Source organism: Molossus molossus, unplaced genomic scaffold, assembly GCF_014108415.1.
Source record: "Molossus molossus isolate mMolMol1 unplaced genomic scaffold, mMolMol1.p scaffold_m16_p_8, whole genome shotgun sequence".
In the NCBI taxonomy this organism is placed as follows: Eukaryota; Metazoa; Chordata; class Mammalia; order Chiroptera; family Molossidae; genus Molossus; species Molossus molossus.
Window position 1 is genome coordinate 82,365,481 of NW_023425402.1, and position 20,047 is coordinate 82,385,527.

Genomic DNA, 20,047 nt, shown 5'->3' on the forward strand with positions numbered 1-20,047 from the left:
CAAGAGAGATTGTTAATATTTATATATATATTTTTAAAATATGTTTTTATTGACTTTTTAGAGAGAGAGGAAGGGAGAGGGAGAGAGAGACAGAGAAACATCAATCAGTTGCCTCCAATGAGTACCCCAACCAGAGACTGAACCCACAACCTGGGCATGTACCTGAACTGGGAATCAAACCAGTCACCTTTTGGTTCACCAGACAATGCTCCATCAACTAAGCCACACTAGCCAGAGCTAAAATATTTTTATTAAGTGAAAATATCAGTTTGTAAAACTGATTTATAATCCATTATGTATGAAATCTGAAAAGCAGTATACAATCAAGTGATTGAAAGGATGTATGTACAAAAATGTTAACAGTGGTTATCCTAAATAGGTAGGATACTATGATTGATATTGTCTTCCTTCTATTTTAGTACATTTCTAGAATCTTAAATTAACATATATTACTTTTATAATTAGAAAATGTTTAATCCAGGAAAGTATACCCTCTTCAATTGTAGGTGCAATTCAACTTTTTAAAGCTTGCTTCTTGACATATCATACTTTACTCAAATACATCAACTGTGTAAACAAAGGAGAAAGCAATTCTGAATGGCTCTACATTCTACTCAGATTCACACATTAGTGAACAGGTGAGTTAAGCAAGAGATGAACAAATTCAAAAGGCACAGGCATTACCTCTAGCATATATATTTTTCTATATGTGTGAGGATCTGTTTCTAGGCTGTCTATTCTTTATTTATTTATACCTGCATTGAGATAATACTGGCATAATTATTATAGTTTCTAGTAAAAATTATGGTGGGGAAGTATCTCTACCTTGCTTTCCTTCTTTAAAACTTTATTTTTTATTGGTAGAAGCATTGGTTTTCTATATTAATTTCAGAAATAGGAAATCAAATTCCATGGAATTCTGTCAAGATTTTGTTTGAAATTGCATTGAGACTACAAATTACTTTCTGTTGCTATTAGAACTCAAATCTCATTTTCTATTATATTTTATAATGGAGAATTACTGATACTATTCTTTTTTTTTTTTTTTTTGCAATATCTTTTATTATTTCTAACAATGTTACTGTTTGGTTTTCTAATTAAACAATCATGCTTTCAGAAAATACAGCCAGTTTTATTTTCTCCATTTATATTCTATAGCTCTCTAATTTTCTTGTCTTTGAAATGTTCAAAGCCACCAGTATAAAGTTCAATAGAATATTTACAGCAGACATACTTGGTTTCTTTCTGACTTTAGGGCTGATGTCTATTATGTTTTCTATGAATTTTTGTAAGATATCCTCTTCTAGAATGTAGTAATTCTCTTCTAATTCTATTTTCTTAGAGTTTTTTTTTTTATCCTAAAAATTGAATTAGATCAAACGTATTTTTATATCTACAGAGGCTGTCATATGGGTATACTCTTGATTTGAGACAATGCTATCTTACATTAACATTCAATTATCATTATGATAAAATCAAACTAAACAGTGCATTGGTGTGTTTGTGTGTGTGTGTGTGTGCATTTAAGGTACTACTGACTATGACTTGCTAATTTTAAAGTATTTGCAGATATGCCCAGAAAAGATACTAATATTTTAATTTAATTTTTTTCTTTTTTAAACTGTCCTACAGTGTTAGCATCAACACTACATTAGGCTCATAAAATTAGTTGGAGAATATTCTATCTTGGGAAGATTTTGATGTAATTCCTTGAATATTTTATGAAAATATTCTTGTGAGTGAAAAATAAATATATAAATGTGTGTGTATATAATGTATACACATATATTTACAAAATCAAGTTCTATAATTTTTACTGGTTTATTCAATTTTTCTACTTATTATTGAGTTATTATGGCAAAAACAATGAGTTTATATGTGCTCAGATACAAAATGATAATTCTATTTTATTTTATTCTATTATTATTTTTTTATTCCTCACTTGAGGATATTTCCCCATTTATCATCAGATAGAGTGAAAGGGAGGGAGAAGGGGAGAGGAGGAAAAATCAATGTGAGAAAGACACATCAATTGGCTTCCTCCCACATGACCCAACCAGGGCCAGGGACAGACCACAACTGAGGTATGTGCCCTTGACTGAAATCGAACCCGGGACTCATTGGTCCTCGGGCCGATGCTCTAACTGCTGAGCCAAACTGGCCAGGGCAAAATGGAAATTCTATGTTAAAGGGAAGGAGCAGAATTAATTTGAGGAAAATTAATTGGGTGCTTGTTTTCCAATATTTAATAGATATTCTAAATAGTTATTTCAAAATCTTTTATATTCTCTCATGTGTTTTATATTTGTTCTATTTCTGATAGAGGTGTGTTAAAATTGTCACCATGTTTGTGGGTTTTTAAATTTCTAACAATAATTCAGGTGGATTTTGCATTTTACATTTGGGGCCTATCACGTGAAGTATACAACATTTCATGGTTATTTTTCTTCTTGGAAGATTATTTATTTTATTTGCTTAACATTTTTTTCCTAATATCAAAATTAATATAGCTTCATAAACTTTGTATCTGTTACTGTCTTCTATGGTGCATTTTTTAAAACTCCTTTATTTTCAAACTTTCTATGTAGTTGCGTTTGAAGCATGATGCTTGTAAGTAGAATGTAGTGAATTTACAGGGGTGAGCAAAAGTAGGTTTACAGTGGCATTGTGACATTCTCTGGAGTTACTAAAGCTATTGTTATTATCATAGCCTGCATGTTTTTCTGTACAAACAATTGTAAACCAACTTTTGCTCACCCCTGTATATACATTCAGCTACATTCTATGTATATATAGAGCTTTGTTCTTTTTTAAAAAATATGTTTTCACTGATTTTTTTGAGAGATAGAAACATTGATGTGACAAAGAAACATCAATCGGCTGCCTCCTGCATACCCCACACTGGGGATCAGGCCCACCACCTGGGCATGTGCCCTGACGGGGAATCAAACCAGGACCTCTCAGTCCATGGGATGACGCTCAATCCACTGAGCCAGGCTAGAGCTATATTCTATGTTATATGTTCATATATGAATATATATAATCAAATATATATTGGTTTAAAATTTTTCCTGTGTGGATCTGGCAATTAAATATTGTCCTTTTTTAAAATCCTAAATTAACATAAATAACTACAACTTTTAATTAAAATCTATAATTTTTTAGTATTTCTGTGTCTCAACCACATAACAATAAAGAACTAAGCACGATTTGTTCATTGAACAATGCCTGAAACTTTCTCATTTTGTTATTTTAACTAAGAATTTTAATTTATCACTTTAAAACACAAACTATTATTTTAAGGTGTAGTTAATTAAATTTATTACAGTATCTTTTATTATTTTCAATGGTTGTCATTTTTTTTACTATTTTTTTCTATCTCACTTCCTTTACTTTTCTTTTGATAAAATGCATGGTTCTTGTTTTTTATAGAAAGTTTAGTGGATAAATGATCTTAGATATTGTAAGTCTGAAAATATCTTTATTTTGCCCTCATTCTTGAATAATAAGTATAAATTTTATGTTGACAGTTTTCTTATTGTTTCGTTTCATCTGTCCTTGGATATAATTATTCTACAGAATGTTGAAATGCATTGTTGTAGATAAAAAGTATGTCTTCTACTTGACTATCATTTATAAGTAATTTGTCTTTTTTGCTCTGGTGGCTTTCAAAAGTGTCAGTTATATGCCTGATGCTATAAAGCATGCATACACTGTGTCTACGTATGGACTTTGCTAACAAGTTAGGGTACTTCAGATCTGAGACCTCATGCTTTTCTTCAGTTCTGGAGAATTTCAAGCAGTTAATGTTTCAAGTGTTACATGTCAGTGTCGCCTGTTAGATGAGTGTTCAGTCTTTCGATCCATCTCTATGTATCTTCACTGCTTTGTGATATTTCTTTTTCCTCCGAAGTGTATTCTGGAAGAGTTCTCCTTTGTGCTCATCTTTCCAGCCATTCTGTAGTTGTTTTAATTTTTGTGTTAATCACACATCTTGCATTTCATTTTAATGACTTTGCTTATCATTTTTGATGTACTTAAATTCTCTTTTTTATATTCTCATATTTAAGGATTTCCAAATTTTTGAATTTGTTAAGTTTAAAGGGAGCTGTGGCCCTTTTTCCCCTCGAAAGTCTTCAACATATTTAAAATATGTGCCGAATTTAAAAAAATAAGCTCAAATTAATTGAAATAAATTTACATTTTAATTATTTTCTTGGCTTTCTTTTCATATTATATATTTTTATGTGTTTTAGAACATTCCTGTCTCTCTCTTTTATCTCCTTTTCCCTCCCCCATTTCCTCCCTCCCTGGCTTTCTCCCAATTTGTCACATTCTGCTTGACCTCTGATCCAGCAGAGGTAATTCCTTGCCAGTGGTGATATTGGAAATATTAGATCTATTCACAAAGCCAGTGAGTGGTTTGGGTCAGCCTCCTGTCCTTGGTTGTATATCTTCTTGTTTATTTTCTAGTTACAAAACATAGGCTCTCACACTGTGTTATATTTACTTTCCATTTCTGGTCAATGTCTATATTTATTTTGAATTTGAGTGCAGCTATTTCATTTTGATTTCTTTATACTTTATTTGTCCTTATGAAGGATAAGTGAAGTTTATCAAAGGATGTACCCTTTGCTCTATTTTGACCTTAGTATCTTTTTATTCATCTTAATGTTCACTCTTTTATTTTTTAGATATTTGAAATGCAACTTTATTTTGATTCTAAATAAAAAGGAATGGGGAGGACAGTAACAAAAAAGGTTTCAGCACTGAATATCGTGATGTAACTGTAGTCTTATATTTGAAACTCACTGAGTAGACAGCTGCGTTCCAAAACAGCTAAATATGCTGGGTCAAACAAATGAAGGTTTTTTTTTAACTGCCACATTCGCCCCAAAGCCCACTCATCTCCTTCAGGATCCCAGAGATCGAGCACCTGCTCTGCTTAGCTGTATAATAAAGTGGCAAACACACTGCACTACTGACATAAGACAGTTGCCTATGAAACTAGACTTCCGATTCTGGGCTCCAGCCTCCCTTTCTCACAGGTGATCACCCTCATCTGGGAGAGCGCTGGTCCGAGCGACCTCCAGATCACACTCACACTGTGCTGCCAAAGTGGGTCCACGACAGCCTCGGGTGGGCCAAGAGCAGCCCTGGCGACAACCTCCAAGTTAGGGTCTCCGATGAGCTTTCTAGCAAGCCAGGGGAAGGGCTTTCGAAGTTGTAGTTACAGTAAAACCTCAATATAATGGATCGATTTGGGCAAGGAGATGTCGCTAAATCTGAAATCTGTTAAATCCAGGTCCACAAAACCAAGGGTTTACTGTGCTTTTTGGCAGAAATGTCATAGTACTTAAGATATACTTCTTTCAGTGGAAGGCAATGATTTTGCCTTCACTTTCCTGTTCTTAATATTCGCTTCATTGCCACACAACACAATGGGGATGCTTTCACACACTCGTACCAGATCTCTATGCCAGCTAGGCACATTCTTGTCAGTAACTCTCGGAGTTATTGGGCCTAAATGTAATAGCCATCTCCCAGTCCATCAAATTTCTCCTGACCAGCTGTACCCCATACATTGAACTTAAAGAGTCCTCTGTTGGTGTGGAACACGAGGGAATGGACCTCAGCATGAAATGTAGCTGCCTACTTCTCAAATTCACTGGTCAGGTGACATTTCACAAATGTTGTTTTTTTCAGTCCCACCATCATCAACCAATACCAGTTTGAGCTGACCTTGGGTTCTTCTTGGGCAGCATCATTGGGCTCGTCTTCATGTTCACTCTTCAACTGTGCTTTCTTACTCTGACCCATATATTGTTCTTGGTACTGTGATAATTTTTTGAACGTTCTTTCAAAAGGTCCTTTAAGAAACTTTTCAAAGACTTTTTGAAGACCTGTTGAAAGACTTTCAAAAGGTCTTTCCATCTCCTTTGAAATTTGTTTAGTATCTGGCTATTAAATTCTGAGCCTTGGCCTCTCTCCTAGGAGTAGTTCTGTTACTGTTGAAGCCAGTGTTGCAGTACTTCTTGGGCCTCTGCACTTTGCTCTGCGCATATTTTACTCTTATCTTACATTCTTTCTTTATGATGTGCATCTTTTCTGAAATGCAACATTTTTTTTTCCTTTTTAATCACAAAAATATAGTTTTATTTTCAGAATTTTTAATTCTAGCCACCTGACAACAGGGTCCTTGATTTTTAGGGAATGTGTTCTTGCTGAGTGTCACTGGATTTCATCTCAGTTACTCAAACAGACGCTATTGGTGCCTCATTCATATATCTTGGGATCCACTCTAAATGCTGAAGTTTGCTTTTTTTGTAAACACATGTGACTTTCCCCTTGTGGGCAATTCTGAGCTGCAGTAGCTTGATTGGCTCCAAATGCAGTACAAACCAAACGTGCTGGATTGTTAATGCCTCTAGAAGTGGTCCTCAGAAATTTGGATAAGATGTGGTGTGTCCTAACTATCACAGGTTCCTGTCCTTCATTTGGGTTAACACTGAAGCACATTCCACACTTTCTCCCATTGTTTCTTGGTGGGATTTAGTTTCAGTTGTCCCCAGTGGTAACTTATTTGTAGTGCATCTTTTATTGCTTTCCTTCTCTTTCCTTTCTCTTTACTCTTTTATAGGCATTTACCTGGGTCAACTCCCAACCTCATTACTTACATTCTAACCCTTTTCTCTAGGTTTACTTCTGGGGGACTTCAAATTCAGATATTAACCATTTTGTTTACATGCTATATTTAACTCGTGTTCATCCATTCCTATTTGATTTCACAGCAGATATTGACACTACATTTGACTATTTTTTTAATGTTTTGATTTGCTCTTTATAAATTCTCTGCTCTTCTTATGTGTCGAACTAGTCACCTACATGTTAAGAGTAGTTGCCTAAGTTTTGTAAAAGGTGCAAGTTTCTAGGGGTGCCATTTAGAAAAAAATTCTTCCTTTTCTACTCTTAGGGCCTGGCAAAAATATATTTTTGATCAAACTTTAGTAAAACTCCTCTGAATTCTTTCCCCAATTAGGCCTTAACTTTTTAACTTCCATATTCATCTTTGAATTGTCCAGTTTTAGCAAGAATCCTACTAAGTTAGTTTAACCAGAATCCCCTATTCTCAGTATCTTATTATTTTAATATCTGATCAGGTTCTTCATCTTCCACCTTCTTCCAGGTTATGCCGTGTCATCTGATCATCCTAGCCTGCCTTCATCAAGACTACTGTTAGGCCAATTTAGCGAGAATCCTTCCTTATGTAACCCTCATGTTTCCTCTTAGCAATTTTGTATCTGTTGACCATTCCTACCTCCCACCCCCCAGCTCCTAGGCTATATGAATGTTATATTTTAGTAGTTTGAATAAAATCTGTTTTTACCACTTGAACTATATTGTCTAGATCTGGTTTTCTTTGACAGACTCTTCCTTTTGAACTTTCTTGTTTTTTTTTTTGAAACATCATAAGCTCCTGGGTGGGGTGGGTGCTAGACTCAAATTGTAGTCTTCATAACCTGCAGTTGGTACAGGCATAGACAAGCCTTTTTTTTCTTTATTCATTTTTAGAGAGAGAATAAGGGAGAGGGAGAGAGAGATTGAAACATCCATGAGAGAGAACATCAATTGGCCACCTCCTGCATGCCCCCCACTGGGAATCAGGCCCACAACCTGGGCATGTGCCCTGACCAGGAATTGAACCAGCGATCTCTTGGTGCATGGGTCGATGCTCAACCACTGAGCCACACTGGCCGGGCGACAAGCCTTTAAGTTTTGATTCCAACATAAACTCTGTGAGTTGGTTCATTTTGTTTTAGCAAAGTTGTAATTGCATGGTGTGTTCAGGGGATAGGATACTACACCTGTTTGGTTGACTTCAGAGTGGTGGATGGTATGGTTGAGGTCTTGGTTTATAGGGGTCAGAGACAGTGGTATCTTACACTACTCCTTCCTGCTCCACCCCTTTTTGTATAGTGATAAAATAATTATTTAACGGGTAAAATGATGTTTGTAAATGTAGTCTGGATACATAACTAATTTTTATAATACTACAACTAGCAGGAGCTTTCTGGTTTCTTTTTCTTCTTCTTCTTTTTTTTAATATAGTCTTTGTTGATTTTATTTTTTCAGCAAGGAAGTCACATTGATTTCTGCTGTAGAAAGAAGGCTAAGAACTGTCAAAAACTCCTAGACAAGGAAATTTAATCTCAATAATCCACTAGCTGAATGGCTGTCATTCAGAGACAAAGGCACCACCAAGCAAATTCTGGAGCATTTAAACCCAATTTATTTTTAATCTCTCAATAGGCAAATATTGATGCCGGGTACTAAAATCTGTAAAATAAAAGAGAATGCTTTTCACTGGAGTCACTCTGCCAGTTGTCTCTTTTTATCTCCTTGAATTGGCTTATTGTTGTGGGCTTTCTTCCTCACTCAGAGGCAATTTAATCAGAAGAGAAGTTTTCATTTGCATATTCGTTGAAGACTGAAGCATGTTTCCTTGGAAACTTTGTCTGGAGCAGTTGTTTACGTAAACAATGTTTTCATCGAAGTTAATGTTTCCAAAGGAAGAGGAATATTAATAGTTGGCACCACATAAAGCATGAAATAAAACTAAAATATTTTATTATGATGATTAGCAGGACTTGGTTACCTTCATCAACAACATAAAATAATTATACACTCACAAAAGACAAAACTTGCCCAAGTATGTTATTAGGTTACGTGTTCTACACATTGTATAAAAATATCCCTCTTTCTCAACTAGGTCTGGTAGGTGAAAAGTTAACTGAAATAGTAGTTTGAAGTAGAATATAAGAAAAAGACAGTCAATATTTGACTTTAAATTAAAACAAGTGAATTTGTATTTATTTGTTGATGGAGGTCCAAGACCTTTTGTTTAAATGGGTCAGCTGAGAGGTTTTATTTTTTCTTACTAATACAATCACACATGTAATGTATTTTGTAATTTTCCATTTTGGTTTCCTTAAACTTAAAATGAGAGCCCGTGTATTTACACACAAAAAAGTACAAGTGCCTTGTAGATTTTAAGTCTCCTGTCAAGTTTTTATAGTTTTCTATTTACACTGCATACAACAGAGAATATGTTAGTGACTCACAATTACTTAATCTTTCAAAGCATTTAATTTAGATTACACAGCAAAACCATCATTAATCATAATATCAAAGTGTACAAAATGTATTTCATTATATAATTGTTGTAACAACTGGCATAGAGAGGAAATTCAGCTGAATATCGTAAGCATACACCTCTATGGAGGGCGTGGCATGCATTCAGAATTCACTGAGTCCTATAGGGGAGAAACTGTCATACCCTCTTAGACTCTGTGACAGGGCCTGCAATGAAACTGACATGAGACAGGTTAACAGGAGAAAAACACACATTTCATGGGATATTTTTACATGCACATGGGAGTTTCAAAGGGAAAATAAAGGCCCGAAGAAGTTGTGAGGCCCAGAAGCTCATGTCTCTTTTTAAACCACAAAAAATAAATTGTGGGGTTGTGACAAGAAAACGAGCCTTGGGCTGGGGGTAGAGGCGACAGTGCTGCCAGGACTAGGAAATCTATGGAGAGAACGAGTGGAAAATGGCTTTTGGTTTTTCAGTAGGTTTGCTTATACAGGTCCACTTCGGTGTCTGATGATAAGTTTCTTTCTGGTAGAGCGAGGACACGTTTGGCATGAGAAAGTTTATCACCTGCTTTTAGGTAGAAAGAGAGAGGAGTGGTCAGAGAGCCTTTCCTACATTTCCTGTTTCTCAAGGGCTTTTCGCTCAAAATAATCAATATACCAAAGTGGTGTAGTTTGGAGTGTGTGTTCTGATTCCCTTTTTAGTTGGGTGTACCAAGCTGTGCGTTTTGTTGTGGCGATACAAGAGTAGGTGAAACGGATGGCAATCCCTGCCAGCATAGATGAGTAGATTAGGAAATAAATAGTTTAGTGAATAACCACAACCTCTCATGTGAAATCAGAGATGCCCTCTGCCTGAAAACCTTCCACATTCACAGCATACCTACGAGTCCTTGCCCTGCCTGAGGTCCATGATGCTGAAGCTGAAATCTTCCCACATCCAATGCATTCAAAGGGCTTTTTTTCCAGTTTTAACTTTTTGAGTCTGAAAGAGATGTGTGATCTGTCTGAAGACATGATCAGCCTTTTTGAAACTGGAGGTCAACGGAGCCTGGAGCTTGTGTCGCCTGTCACTGCCCAGCCAAAAAGCAGAGCCAGGGATTGGATCATAAACGCATGTTTAATATCAAATGCCAGAAATCTGGGAAGGTGGTGGGTAAAATCCTCAACGTCCACCTTCTCCTTGAGCTTGTTAGGAGAAATCTCAGATAGGGAAATTGAGGGAAAGGATGTGGCTAGGGAGGACAATCTGGAGATGTGCAGTCCTGGAGTTTGAGTCCCTGTGAGGGTCTAGGGTTGTGATGAATGTCTTCAGTGCTGATTTCCTGAACAGGATGGTCAGCGTTTTGAAACCGGTCAAGTGGTGATTGGGTGCGCCTGGTCCCGGTGCTTCTCAGACCTAATCCAGCCTCCACATTCTGGTGGCCAGGCGTGGAAGCTCAGGGCTGGGTTGAAAGTCTGTGTTCTTGCCTGGTCAGCTAAGAACTGTGACAAAACTCAAGCCAGAACATAGGTACATTCTGTTAGTAAAAGGGAGGGAAAAGAAAGAGAAGAAAAACTAAAAATCCCATTTTCATATTACTCCTATCATTTTCACTCACTTTTATCATCCACCATGGCTTTTTATTTTTTTTCACTTTGAGCAATGTATACATTCTGGCTGAAGGTTTTCTCCAGCACGTGCTCTTGGAGCAGAAGTTTAAGGACAGTTAGGGAATAGTTGAAGCATTCGGGGTGCAGTGGACATCAGTCAGGATTCTTATGGTAGAAATAGAAAGGGTTACTTATTCTGCTGAGCCAGTCAAATAGACTGAATCTTCCTTACATATTTGTTATTATGTTATGATATTTGGGCAAGGAATACAATTAAACAAGCTATCATCTTTTTTTCCTGGTTGGCACATTGAATATATTTTCATCCAGAAAATATAAATGCTGTGGCTTGTACCCTGTTTTGATACATCAGTATCATTTTATCTAAGCAGTAATATTTTAATAATAAGCATTATGTTTATGTATAGCTATTTTTGTCAATACCCCAAACCAACTTTCCAAAACATTTTCTTTTTCTTTTCTATGACAGGGTTATTAAACCTATTCAGTACTTTTTTTTAATGTCATATTATAAGACAGTACTTCAAAAAGAAGTCAAGATGAAATTAAAAAAAAAAAAAGATTGTCGTATTTTACCTTGTGCAAAAAAGAAACAAGGGACAGTGGCTCTTTTTTTTTTTTTATCCTCATCCGAGGACATTTTTCCATTTTTTGTACAGACAGAGTGGGAGGGAGAGAGGGGAAGAGAGAGAGAGAGGGAAACATCGATGTGAAAGGGACACATCGAGTGGCTGCCACCCACACGACCAACCAGGACCGGGGACAAACTGCAACCGAGGTACATGCCCTTAGCGGGAACCGAACCCGGGTCTCTCCGGACCGCGCTGATGTTCTAACCGCTGAGCCAAACCGGCCAGGGCAACAGTGGCTCTTTTTAAGTAAACACAAACACTAAACATATGTGACAATTCACTCAGAATCCTTCCACTGTGTTAGTAAATAAAACACTTTTTTTTAACTTTGCCTCTTCCTATGTCTTTAGCAAAACAATTTCAACTTAATTGTAGTTTTCCTTCTGTGGCTATTCCGATTTCTTATGAAGCAGTGTTAGGCGAAGCAGAGTCCCTGGCATGCATGGGAATTCAGTGGTGGGACAGTCCTGGGAGGCAAGGGGAACAGATACAACATGCTGTGTGGCGTCTCTTGATCTTTTTTTTTCTTTTTGGATGATACTGAGCAGTTTTAAATTTTCCGGGAAGTATTTCTCAAAATGTTTGCAACTTCAAGCCGAACTTTCTTTTCATGTATTAATAAAGCGTTTAGTAAACACTAAGTGGCAAGCAGTGTTCTAAGCATTGGGGATATATCTGTAAATAAAGCATCAAAGATTCTTGACCCCGAGGAGCCCCCTTCCAGTGGGAAGCTGTATGATGTACACGAGTTGCAGTATGTGAGATGAGAAGCACGGAGAAGGAAGCCGAGCAGGCTAGGAGGGTTGGGAGTGTAGGGCAATGGTGGAGTTGGGTAAGTCCCATTTGGAAGGTGATATTGGGCAAAAACCTGAAAAAGAAAAGAAGTTAGTTTTGTAGGCCTGGTGGGGAGAAGAAATGACTAGGCTCTGAGGTAGACGCGCACCTGGCGCCGTGGAGGATGGCAAGGGGCCAGGGGCCGGAGCTGAGTGTGAAGCGACAATCAGAAAGGGAGTTGAAAGCAGTAGACTTGTCTCCTATCAATACTTTACAAGGACCGCTCTGGGTTATGTGCTGGGAATAAAGTTTATGTGGCCGGAGGATGAAGTAGGAAGAACACCTGGGAGACTATTGAAATAAAACGGATGAGAAATGATGGTGATCCAGACCCTAGGTGTGCATGTAGGATTCTGGACAAAAAGGTATTCTGTTTCTTTGCATAGAATAGAAATCATTAATGGAAAATATTCTATCATTGTTTTGTAGTATTTCTAGATAAAATGTATTACTCTTTCTTGTCGTGAAAAAGTGTTAAAATTCTCTGGCTTATACTCTCCTACAAAAACATCAGTTTTTTTGTTTTTTTTTTTTTTTTACTGGGAGTAATAGATGTTTAGAGATATATTTCCCAGATTGTTTGTGGATTCATTTTTCAGATGAGCTTGGCTCTCCCACAGTGTCATTTTTTAGTGCCTTGAACATAAACGTATCTACTAATTATAGAAATACTGCAATTCATGTCATATTTTAATTTTAAAACTTATTTAAAAAATAAACATCATAGTTAAGAGAGATGATATACATACATACACATCATATTTATTCTATCATTTAAAATAGGACTTCCTAAACTAATAATAACTTTATTTCTTTCTTTTTTTTTTATTACCAACTTATTTGAAATGAGAAGCCTGACCTTTTGAAATGTTCGTAGCTGAATCTCACATTTTCCCCTTTTTCTCTAAGTGCCGGTTCTGGTCAGAAATTGAAAAACAAATGAAGTATCAGCTACCTGTTTAACACTGTTGTCAGAATCATTCAGCTTCACATAGAGCTGTTCTCTAGATCTCTGACTCCCTATTATAAAAAGGTATTTGAGTTTTCTTTTCTAGTCTTTTACCCTAATCCCTATTTTAGCAGCTTATTTTCTTTCTAAACAATGGAAAGTTTTGTCATAACTAGTTTATTGCCTTCTACTGACATACAGACATATTGAAAATGTTTAAGTTGTAAGCAGTCATGTGATATTGGAAAAGACAGCGATGGAAATGACTAAAGTGAATACAAGAAGATAGTGTGTACTGTGGTGGTAAATGCCAGGCATCCTCCTAGATAGAAATCTGATTGTCCTGAACATCTTTTCATCTTTTACATCAGCTTTGTTTGGCAGCTTCGGTCTCACTGACAGTTGAAAAATATGTGTTGAAAGTTTCATTTTTTTTTTTTTTTCAATTTGAGTACTGATTAGCTCATTTCTTCTAGCAAAACCAGCATTCTCTTTACTGGAATTTAGGCAGTTAACTCAGCTCATCATGGACAACAACACCTTAAAGTGATAACACAAATGGAGAAAAAAATTGCACAATAAAATATTCTCAATCCTCAGTTTGATTCCACGTACTTAAGGGTTTCTTATGTTTTATTCAGATCAGGTTCAGTGGCTAAATACCACTCACAAATTTCTCTCTCCAGCCAGACCTGTCCCCTGAATATGAGGCTATACATCTCTCTGTCTGTAGTTAATGAATCCCAATCGGAACTTTCAATACTTTCAATCTGCCCTTCTTTCTACAACGTCATTCCTTCCAAACTCCATAATAGTCCGCTCTGTCTTGATTGAGAGCATGTAATTCTTCCAATTGCTCTGGCCCCAAACTCTGGATTCATCCTTGACTCCTGTTTTTCTCCCTTATCTCACATGCAGTCATCAGGAAATCCTGTTTGCAGCAGTTTTAAAGTATATATATACACCATCTAGCCCCTTCTCTTTCTGAACAATCATACATAGATTAGATATTTTCAACAGATTTCTAGATGGTTTATTACCTGTTGCCTTGCTTCTTTACCATTTATTCCCATTATGGCAACTGAGTAATCATTTAAAACACAATTAATTTTTATGTCACTTCTCTGCGGAAAATTTGTATTTGTTCCCATTTCAATTGGAGTAAAAGCCAGAGTCCTTATAGTAGCCAATAAGTCCTTACATAGCCTGACCTATAGTTACGTCTCTTACAGGAAAATAGTGTTCAAGATCCACCAGCCAAGAAGCCCTAGTCCCTGGATCTCAGATGGATACACCGAGGGGCTCACTTTATGAGTGAATACAAATCAGAGAAATCTTAACAAAACTATAATCCAGATGCTACTTAGCTCAGTTCCTGATTACATAAAGATGATAGTTACCCTGTTCAGCTCTATGTGCTGAGCAGAGAGAATAAAAACCTCTGTGGAGGAAGTCAATATTGTCTGGAACTACAACTTTTACTCACAATTTGTGCTATTTCATTAACATTAGGCATGTTCTGAAATCGCATCATATGATCAGAAATAAGAGAAAAAAGAGACAAAAGAAGCAGATTCACGGGTGATCTAGTAACCAGAGTTAGCCAGTAGAACATTTATACAATAATCAATATGTTAAAGAAAACAGAGGAAACATGGGTGAGAAGATGAAAAGTTAGAGAATGTTACTATAAAATGAAGAAGTTGAAAAGAAATGACTTTCTAGGGCTAAAATTAAGAACTCTATAAGATTGGAAACAGCAGAAGACACAATTCGATAAAAAATATCCAACTTGAATCCTTGGGAGAGAAATAACATCAGAGCCATATGGAAACATTAATAGGATCTAGAGTTCTAAAAGGAGAGAGAGAATGTGGCAGAGGCAATATTTGAGTAGCTGATGGCCAAGAATTATGTAAAATTGATGAGAAACTTGAAGAAAGACTCTGCTGGAATACCTATAGCAGAATATATATATATACAAAAAAATCATACCCAGGTGTATGAGAAAAACTATGAGAATCAAAAACAAGTAGAAAATCTTAAAAGCAATAACATAAAATAGGCACTTTATCTTCATAGCCTTACAGCTAATTATTCAGTGGAAATGATAGAAGACAGAAATCAATAGAATGACATCTTAAAAATGCTAGAGAAGACATGCCTACATGAATGTTATATCAAGCAAAATAATTCTCCAAAAAATGTAGACAAAACAATTAACGACATTTTCAGGTAAACAAAAAGTGGGACGTCACCACCAACAGTTCTGAATAAACCGACATATTTAGGGAATTCCTCAGGCAGAAATAAAATAATTCCAGATAGAATTATGAAAATTCAGAAGGTAAGATAAATATGTGGAAAATTACTAACCTATATTGTTCATACAAAACAATAATAGTAATGAATTATGGTGCTTAACACATGTGAAGAAGTAAAATACATGACAATATAAAATATACAAAGGGGTAATAACCAATTTTATACTGTTAATATTTTCACTTTTTCTAACTTCTTCTCCTAGAGCTACAAGCTAGGTGACTCCCAGTGTATTGATGTTTACAGCTTTACCAAATATTTTTCCATTGGATAACATAGTCATCCACCTTTTTCCATTTATCACATTAGTTTCCTCAATGCCACACATAGATATTATTTCTTAAAGAAAGTACCCCACTTCAAGTTACTAATACCTATATTAGTTGAGATAATATCAGATGCTGCAAAGTTATCAAACAACACAAATACAACAAAGTTTTGGTTGGTTTACATGACTGAAGACTACTTATTGCCCAAGTAAGATCCAAATACAGGTGCTCTTGTTTTATAATTAGCCTTATGATTCAGGGCCTCAGGCTCCTTCCATCTTATGTTTTCACCATCCTTTAGGACCTTGAAATCCCTTGCACTTAGTTGAGAAAAAAAAAAAAAAGGTGAATAAAACAGAGTTGTTTCTTAGTCTGTGACATCATTTTAACTCATATTGGTGTCATTGCCTACAGGTGGCAAAGAATTGGAATTGTACACTTCAGATGGATAACTAGTCTCCCATAGGAACTCTTACATTGATAAAGAGAGATAACAATTTTGGTTAACCGGTTCTGTCACAGAAGCCTTTTGAATGAATCTGTAAACAAAGCTAACTCCCAACACAATGATGTTATACCACATTCAAAATTAAATAGGCTTGGTGAAGTAGCTATGGTGTTGGGGTGGAAATGCCATGTGTTTTGTGCCATTATGTTAAAACTTTCAGTTAAATCACTTATCTAGGAGCATGTCACTAAAATGATAAACATATGTTGAAAACAATCGTGCAATTGAAGAGACAGAGGTAGTTAGGCAGTAAGAGACATGATCATGGGAAGAGTAGGCTGAGACACATGGAGGTTTGTGAGGACTTGGAGCTCGACACACAGGTAGCACAGTACACAGGAGGTTTATTTGTACTCTACAGATCTCAAAATAAAACTAAAATCAACATGGGAAATTCTGCTTCCAAGGCCAGAAACTCCCAGCCCTCATTAACACTCCTGACTTATAGAAATTAAAAGCTTATCTTGATTTCAAATTAGAAGCTCCTGGAAGATGCACAGGTCAATTACATAACCAAAAAAACCAGAAAGGTTGGTCTCAAGCAAGAGGGGAACAGCAATTCAATAGTTCCTTGTTCTGGGATGCTGGATGGGTTTGCAAATGAATTTTATTTACTGTTAAAGAATATAGTGCTGGCAATTCTGACATTCCAATTAATAAACCAACTGGTTTCTGGGAGCAAGGCAACAGGATTGCTGAATGAGTTTTACTACAAAACTATAGTGTGTTTCTACTACAGAAAGGCAGGTTACCTTAAAAAAGATTATAGGAAACCAAAATTCGATTTAGAAAATAAACCAAAAGCAAGCATAAAGTTGCTCCAAGGGCTTTTCCCCTCCTCTTCATGAATAGTCTGGGAGAAATTGAAATTATCATAGAAAGGGAAGCCACTAAGGCCCCTATTGATACCTGGGGCTACTTTATTTGTTCTTAACCACACCCAACTAAATTGTCTCTTCCCTGGGAGTAAAACTTCTGTACAAATGTCAGGGAAAGCTAACCAATGTCAGTTTTTACATTAGAACCTGTCCACTTCCAACTAGGGAATTTTATGAAACAATATATATCTTTGCAAATCAAATCTGCCCCAATTCACCTGATAGGATGAACTTTTTAATTTAATTTATTTTATTTATTTTAAATATGTTCTTTTTTTGTTTTGTTTTTTGTTTTTTTGTTTTTGTTTTTGAGAGAGAGAAAGGTAGAGAGAGATGTAAACATCGTTGTGGGAGGGAAACATTGATTGGCAGCCTCCTATATGCCCCCTACCAAGGATCCAGCCTGCAACCCAGGCATATGCCCTGACCAGGAATCGAATTAGGGCCTCTCAGTCCATGGGGCAATTCGTAATTCACTGAGCCACACCAGCTGGGCGGCGAGCTTTTTAAAAAAATCAGTGATGCTCACATATGCTTTTTCCAGAAGGGTTACATGAATTTAGAGCTAGATGACCTAGGGCTAAACACAGTCAGGTGGGAAACACAAGCTTTAAAATGTATGGATGTTGCTAAGGCAGAATTACTTGAAAGGACCAGTTGGAGGCTAGCAAGGTATAATATCTACCCCGAGACAAAGGAGCCTCCCCAGCAACCCATTTAGGTCCCCTCTCCGCTGCGGGAGTCTGTCCATTCTTCAAATAAAACTTTGCTTTCACCTGCCCCTTTGCCCGTGAACTCATTCTTTAATTTTGAGAGACAACAAACCTGGATCTGATCACCACCGTTTGGTTTCACAATCACTCTACAATATGTGTTGAAAAAGTACATACTTTTACTTCGAGAAATATTTGTGCATTTTAACCTATTTACAATGAATTTAATTTAATTAAAAGACCCTAGAAATAAAGAGAAGATACAGGTGAGAGTGTTTTATATGTGGATCTTTTATAAATGCTCCTTTAATTCTGCCTGCAGTAGCAATAGTGTCCTGAAGTTATGCACACTTTCGAGATTTAGATTATCCTTTCAAAATGTACTCTTCTTAAACACGAGAGGGTATAAAACAAAAATGTATGTAATTAAAGAGACTGTGCAAAAATGCTTAATTTCTCAAAATCACCCACACTTTAACAGTGGAAGAAACAAATTATAATTTATAGTCCTCTCATTTATGACCTCAGTTCACACCTGCAAGGAAGAGAGATGACTATTTAGATACTATAAATTCAGGCTCACAGGTTGTTTGCATGCATTAGGTACATTCCATTGTATCAAGCTTGATTAATTGTAGAGTATATTTTGTGAGACTCAATAACAATATAACACATAAAAATGTCTTATAACATTAAATTTAAATTAAATACCTACTCCTAATTATGTATACTAACAATTTAATATGAAAGCACTATGTTTTAGGTTTTAATTTACAAATAACATTTAAAAGAATTACATTCATCCATGGATGTATTTATTTCCATCTCAATCAAATAAGATGGCTGTTTAGAAACTGTTCGATCTCATATACTGAGCTTATGCTTTTTATTAGTTTGCTGAATCCATTTAGATTTAAAGAAAACCTCTAACCAGTTATCCATTTTCATTATCTTTATTAAATTAGTGCTGAAAAATTGTCTATAAAGCATTGAGTTTGTTTACTCTAGTTGAATTCTTCTTCAAAAGGCATCTTCCAGTATGATATAATAAAGACATAATTAAGATGTTTTAAACATTATATTAAATACTAATTATATATGATCAATTACATATTAAATTTTTATTGTACTTCATTTTGTCCTTGATTCATTATTGAATACAGTGGTTGCATTTTTTTAACTTATCAAATAAATTGCTATTAACTTTATAATAATCTTTAAGACTGCAATCAACTTGTTGATTTTCTCTTGTTTGATATGAGATTTTTATTTGGATTTACAATGCAGTTTTTTTGAATTGCCAACATAGCTGAAGGTCTAACTGTGGAGTATTTATTTTGTCTTCAGAGCCAACACTGGAAAAATTAATACATGCATTTTACTGCCAGAGTCAAGGAGATTTCCCAAAAAAACAAGGAAAACATGTGTAGTCTTCAAAAGATCTCAGTATTGTGGCTGCTAATAATACATGGATGAGCTTTTCCTGGTTCGTGGAATCATTAGTGTGTAGACTTTGTGATTATTAGCTACCTAGTCTTAACTATAATTAAAAAGTTATTTTTTTTGGTGTTGTTATTGAAAAGTATTTAAAATTGTTTTCTTGTAAATTAAAAATATATATATAGCGTACATATATCAGACACACATATACATGTCTATGTACATGTATCTATGTATGTGTGCATTTAGTGGTAACTGCTAATAAAAGAATGAAGCGAGCAAGGAGCCAAGACATTTCCCAGGAGTGCTATTTTAACCAGTCAGGAAATGTCCCCCGATGAAGGAACACTTCAGTAGAGTACAGATTAAGAGACGGAGTGAGCCCGGGTGATATCTGAGGGAACATTTCAGGCCAAGGGAGAAACTGGTTTTGTATGCTTGTGGAATTACAAAGAAGTGGTGTGACTGGAGCGCTGTGACAGGAGAGTGACAGAGACAAAGTCTGAGAGGTTGTGAGGAGCCAGGACAGGTTGAGCTTGTGGGGCTTACTAAGGACTTTGGAGTTTATTCTCTGTAACATGGACATGCACTGAGGGGTTTTGAGTTTAGGAAGGGTATGATTTGGCTTATGTTAAAACATGCTATATATGTGGCATAAAGAATAGATTTATAGTGCAACTCACATAGAAATAGGCAGACTCTTTGGAAGGCTATTAACATAATACGAGAAAGTCG

At 35.9% G+C, this 20,047-nt stretch overlaps 1 pseudogene; it reads right to left on the reverse strand.

Moving 5' to 3' along the window:
- Positions 1-5,042: 5,042 nt before the first annotated feature.
- LOC118620751 lies at positions 5,043-5,934 on the reverse strand (annotated as a pseudogene).
- Between the last annotated feature and the right edge of the window lie 14,113 nt (positions 5,935-20,047).